The 6,236-nt window shown below is 33.1% G+C and overlaps 1 protein-coding gene across 1 annotated transcript in view; it reads left to right on the top strand.

Annotated features, from left to right (window-relative positions):
- igfn1.3 (immunoglobulin like and fibronectin type III domain containing 1, tandem duplicate 3) overlaps positions 1-6,236 on the top strand; it is a 229,655-nt gene that overhangs the window by 178,684 nt on the left and 44,735 nt on the right. The gene's annotated exons all lie outside the window — the stretch shown is intronic.

Genomic DNA, 6,236 nt, shown 5'->3' with positions numbered 1-6,236 from the left:
TGGTGAGGGAAACACGGTTACACACCATTTACAGAGCAAGTTTTGCTGACTGAAGCGTATCAGACTTGTTGAAGATAAAACCATTCAGGCGTAAAGGCACACTGTCTGCTACAGCTACACTGCAAAACATGATTTTTTACTCAGTGTTTTCCAGCACACATAACACTATAGATTCTTACATCGAGGTACATTTATCCTACTTGAAAGGTAAACTTACATTAGATATTAGCCTAAGTGTTTTACTGAAAAAATAAAATGGCTAAACATGATCATTATTTGAAAGTGTTGTCAGAATGATGAATAAAGGGAAAACTGTCCTCATGTTGAGCACAAAAAAAAATAATAATTCTGTAAGGGATAGTTCAACCAGTTTAAACCTTTACAAGTTGCTTTCTTGTCTTGATAACAAAAGAAGATATATTAAAAGAAGATTCACTGAAAAAGTTAACAAAAGAAGATATACTGTATATTATTCTACAGTAGAATATGGAATTCAATGAGTGCCAGTAAACAGTATTCTTCAAAATAAAATATTCTGTGTTCAGCAAAAAAAAAAAAAAAAAAGACACTTAAATAAGTTTTGAACAACTGAAGGGTGAGTTAATCAGGAATTTTCATTTTTAAGTGAACCTTTCAAGTAAATTGTATTATATATTTAAATGAGCAATATCACACAAGTAGCAGTGCGATGTGGCTGCATATCGGCTCTGGTGGGAGGTATGCGTTGGCTTGAGGTAGCAGGCTGAGTGCCTTAGTGTCCCCCCAGTGACAATATACAGCCATAATCACACTGCTATTAGTGTGATATAACAGTTTGACATCATAATCGCGTATATAAAAAGAAAATCAAACACAGAGAGTCTCAAAAAACTTTTTTAAGAGGGACTACTTTCTGCCGTTCATTCACATTTGCAGCTGACGTAAGAACAGCAGAAGCTGTTGTTACTTCACAAACGTCACTTTAGAGTTAGTATTTGATTGATTCTCTAGCGTAATGTCTAAAGTGATGACAAAACAGGTGATTTTGCTCCGTTTTAAGATTATAAGGCTGAACATCATGAAATCTCATCAGTCTACAGAGATTTCCCAGTATTTCTCTGATGTAATTAGGAGATCACTATAATTAATTCTAAAAAAAATGTTTAAAAAGCCAAAGCAAACACTACCAGAGTACTATGGTATAAATACAGCACTACAAAATACAAAAGAGCAATCGACTTGGAATGTCACTTACCTGTTCTTCAATGATTTGTTCAGCTGTAATTTGAAACGTACTCTGAAAAAAAGCTGTTTTCTCCTCTAAGGACTTAGCAGTCTCTCTCCCCATCTTGTGGCAGAACATCAACTGTCTTTGCTCTGCTCAGTATGACAAGCTGATGGCTGCCAATGCACTGAATCTCTGAAATTATAATATTTAAAATAGGCACTGTCCTTATAAATAAACTTGCAATCTAAACAACTACATTCTCGCCTAAAAAAGCCTCAAAAGTATATTATGTTGTCCAACAGCAGCAATATTTGTCAAACTGTAGCCCTCTGCTTGCCACTCGTGTGGGGGGAGTAATACACAAGGGTGAAGAGGCTGTTTGAGTGTTGATTTAACTTAAATATTTCACGGCTATCAGCCAATCAGATTTGAGAACCCGATAGAACTGTTGTATAAATAATAATAATAATAATAATAATAATAATAATAATAATGACAATAATAAATGGGTCAGTATTTATATATAAGTAACTCAGTCTAGGCCTACTAATATATCATATATATTTGTTATTAGATCAAAAATGATTGCTGTCAGTATGAAATTAATTTACAAAAGATATTTTGTATATCGAAAACACATTATATTCAAGTACGTTTTATTGTTGCCATTAATCGTAGTGTAAATAAAATGTCAAAATATGAGTAAAAAATACATTCCATTTTCAGTCAGTGTATTATATCAACAGATGATTATTGTTATGAATATCTTGACCATATATTTGCCGTAAAACCTATTGTTACACTACATATTTTAGCATTTTTGTAAACAAATGATAATAAAGTAGGCAATCTGATATGTCTTAATGCTTGAAAGCCCCCTTCCGTTTTTTACCCTTATGTGTGACATTGGTTTCCTTTACTGTAAATGAAGTGTTACAACTCTAGATATATCTGTGAAACTACCAGCAAACTGCAACAGATGCATACACTCATACGCCTAGAAAGAGTACAACCCACAATTCTCACTTAACCCGGTAAAATCTTACCACTTCTTAGAACAAAACTTTGAATTTAGAGTATAGGCAACATGATAGAAACTGACCTAAAAAGCAAGATGCATCAGTGTAGATGTGCTCTCTGTATACAGTATGAAACTACCTTGGATGTCTTTAAAACACAGGGGTGTTGACATCCATACTTCAGAAGAGTGGAGTGGGAAGAGGAGGACAGGAATGAGAGGAAGAGGTGAAGCACAGAGCGGAGGAGGAGAGGGATGACGGAAAAGAAACAGATGTAGGATGAGGAGTGAGTTAAAATGAGAGCGAGAGAGAGCACTGGGCATTGAGGAGAGGTGAGCAGAAAAGAAGAGGAGGAAACTGAAGAGGCTCAGATAATGAGACCAGAACTGCTCTAATGAGCATCTTATGAAACATCATTCTCAGTCTCTATATGAGGGAGACGCTAAATAGAGTTTGGCCTTATGTCAACATATGCATACTAGACTCATTTATTTAATACAAAAATTGAGTGAAATATTGTCGTGATTCATACATTAATTTTCCTTCGGCTTAGTCCCTTTATTAACCAGGGGTCGCCACAGTGGAATGAACCGCAAACTTATCCAGCATGTGTTTTTCACACCAGATGCCCTTCCAGCTGCAACCCAGCACTGGAAGACATCCATACACCAGAGTGTATACAGGCATTAGAGAGTGAAATTCAATACCTTTTTTTTAAGACTCTTTCAATACATTTTAAGACCTTATAACCATTTTAGGTTTCAACCAGAAACAATGTTGAGTTTTTAAATTACAGTATGTTTACTAAATATTAATGTAATAAACTAATCCAGAACTAAAACACTGTTCATATACTGAATAAAAATATATTCAATCTAGCTAATTCAGCAGCTTGGTGCCTATAAAACAAGCCTTGGTTAGTGCAGTAAACAAAGCTGCATGATGTCAAATCTAGCAGAACTACACACCATCCTGATATTTGCAGATTTAATTCAGGCAAACTTTAGAATACAGCCATGCATTGCATAATCAAAATTGATATAAAATGTAATACCTTGCAAAATAGCCTTTAAGACTGTTTATTAGTTTTTAAGGGGCCTAAATTTCTCTACATTAATTGATCAACTTTTAATACTTTTTAAGACCCTGCGGACACCCTGATACACACTCGTTCAAAAACTGGGGGACTGGGGGGAACCGGAGCACTCAGGGGAAACCCACACCAACATGGGAAGAACATGCAAACTCCACACAGAACTGTCAACTGACCCAGCCGAGGCTCGAACCAACAACCTTCTTACTTTGAGGCGACAGTGCTAACCACTGAGCCACCGTGTAACCCTAAAATTGTAGTGATGATTAAATAAATGACAAGATAAAATTATTGGGTCACACTTTACAATAAGGTTCATTAGTTAATGTTAAGTAATGCATTTACTAACATGAACAAACATTGAACAATACATTTACTACAGTACATATTCATGTTAATAAATGTTAGTTAATGAAAATACAGTAGTTCATTGGTAGTTGATGTTAACTCATGGTGCATTAACTAATGTTAACAAGCATGGACTTGAATGTTAATAATGCATTAGTAAATGTTCAATTATGATTAATAAATGCTGTACAAGTGTTGTTCATGATTAGTTCATGTTAGTAAATGCATAACCTAATGAAACTTATTGTAAAGTGTTACCAATTATTGTATAATTACTAAAAAATAAATAAATAATAAATTACTATTTCTTAAAAGTGTTAATTGTTTGTTAATAATACTGTACAGTCTTAAAAATAAAGTTTCTTTTTTCCATGTATTTATTGTTTAAAAAGTATACTGTATATATATATACACACACTAGGAAATATTCTTTACAAGAAAATTAATAATTTTATTCAGCAAGGAATCATTAAATTAGAAAAATTAAATAAATTAAAATAAAAATGTAAAATAATAATAGCTAAAATATTTTTTTTTTATAAATACATATTATAAATAAATCATTGATTTTATCAAAAGTGACAGTAATAAAATTCCCAACGTTAAAAGGAAATGATTCCACACAAAAACACAACACTGCAGTTTTTAAATACAGTTTTGACCAAAATTAAAAGATAAAAAAAAAGGATAATAATTTTTAAATCCTTCCTTAAAGGATTGTCTTAAAAAAAAAAAACAGCGTATCCGATACTATTTAAGTGTTTTATAACTGATAGTATTTATTGTGTCACAAAAATGAAAAAAATAAAATAAAATAATAAAAATTGTGTTTTCAGCATAGTACAACGCAGTAACTGAAGCTGTAAAGTTGTGCTGAAACACTAGGTGTCAGTACGTATCCATTTATATTCGACGAGGATAAACTACCTCTGAATTTAGATTGAAAATCACATGCTGGGACAGATGATTTTCCATTTGTCTGAAGAGCCTGCCTAATCATCTGTCAAACAATATTGCTTAATCTAATTCAGCCGTTAACTAAAGAACTCCTCCAGTTTAGTCTTTTTAGTGCAATTGCAGATTTGTAATGAGGTTTTAATGTGCTTCTGTCCCAAGACATACTTTGAAAATAAGACTGATGAGTCTGTTAAGATAACTCATAATTAAAAGGTTTTGCCTCTTTGTTCATGGAACAAACATTATTCCAAAGACACACACGCCGGCCACTTTATTAGGTACACCACGTAGATACCAAGTTTGACTCACTTTTGCCTTCACAACTGCGTCAATTGTACTAGGCACAGATTCACCAAGGTGCTGGAAAAATCCCTTAGAGATTTTAATTTTCCATATTGATATTTGAGAGGGTACCACAGTGGCTCAGTGGTTAGCACTGTTGCCTCACAGCAAGAAGGTCACTGGTTCGAGTCCCAGCTGGGAAAATGAATGAATGAATGAATGAATGATATTTGAGACTGACTAGCCAGAGATGTTTTACTGGACTGAGATCTGCTCACTGTTAAGGCCATTAGACTCATAAGGGGATGGATATAGTTAGCAACAAGTATGGCACTACAGCCCAAATGTGCCCAAAAATACATAAACCATTACACCGCCAGTAGCAGCCTGAACTAAATCTAGCTAGATGGTGAAAACCTTTATGCTGTTGATTAAAACGTGTGATCCTGCCATCCTATTATCAGAACATAAATCAACACTTATCAAGCAAGCATCTTTTTTATCTTTTCTACTATCCAGTTTTGGGGAGCTTATGCTAATTGTAGCTGAATTTTCAGAGCAGTTTACTTAGTTGACAGGTAATTTACTGCTATGCTCTTCTTCTGCTGCTGTAGCTCATTTGATTCAAGTTTTATTTAGTTTAACTTTAGTCTCTGACTTTTCTATTGAACCAATGTGAACCATTCTCCTCTGACCTTCAGCTTCAACAAGACATATTTGCCCACAGAACTGCCACTGACTGGATATTCTATATATGAAAATAGTTATATATATATATATATATATATATATATATATATATATATATATATATATATATATATATATATATACATATATATATATATATATATATATATATATATATATATATATATATATATATATATATATATATATATATACACACACATAATAGTTTTATGTGATTAGATAGTATGTATGAAAATGCAGATCAGTAGTTCCTAAAATACTCAGACTACCTGTCGGGAATTTACAACCACGCAAACTTCTCTTAAATCACGTTTCTTCCTCATTCTGCGAGTGGTTTGAACTTTAGCTTTTTATACTGACCACATGTCCGCGATTAAATGCATCAAGTTACTTTGTGATTGGCTGAATAATTACATATTCACATTAACAAGTGGTTGAAACGTGTTCCTAATAAAGTGGCCGTTTTAGTGTAGATTAAAGTTTTAAACCATGTAAATCCAAATACATCCAAGTTTTTAAACCAAATCCAATATATTAACCGTATATGAAAAATGACTGGATTCATAATGAGTAATTTACAGTATGTGGGCTCACATCTTCTGATTGCTAATCAAGG

The sequence above is a fragment of the Danio rerio genome, chromosome 6 (assembly GCF_052040795.2).
Source record: "Danio rerio strain M-AB ecotype USA chromosome 6, GRCz13ab, whole genome shotgun sequence".
NCBI lineage: Eukaryota > Metazoa > Chordata > Actinopteri > Cypriniformes > Danionidae > Danio > Danio rerio.
This window is presented reverse-complemented; position numbering and strand designations above follow the sequence as displayed.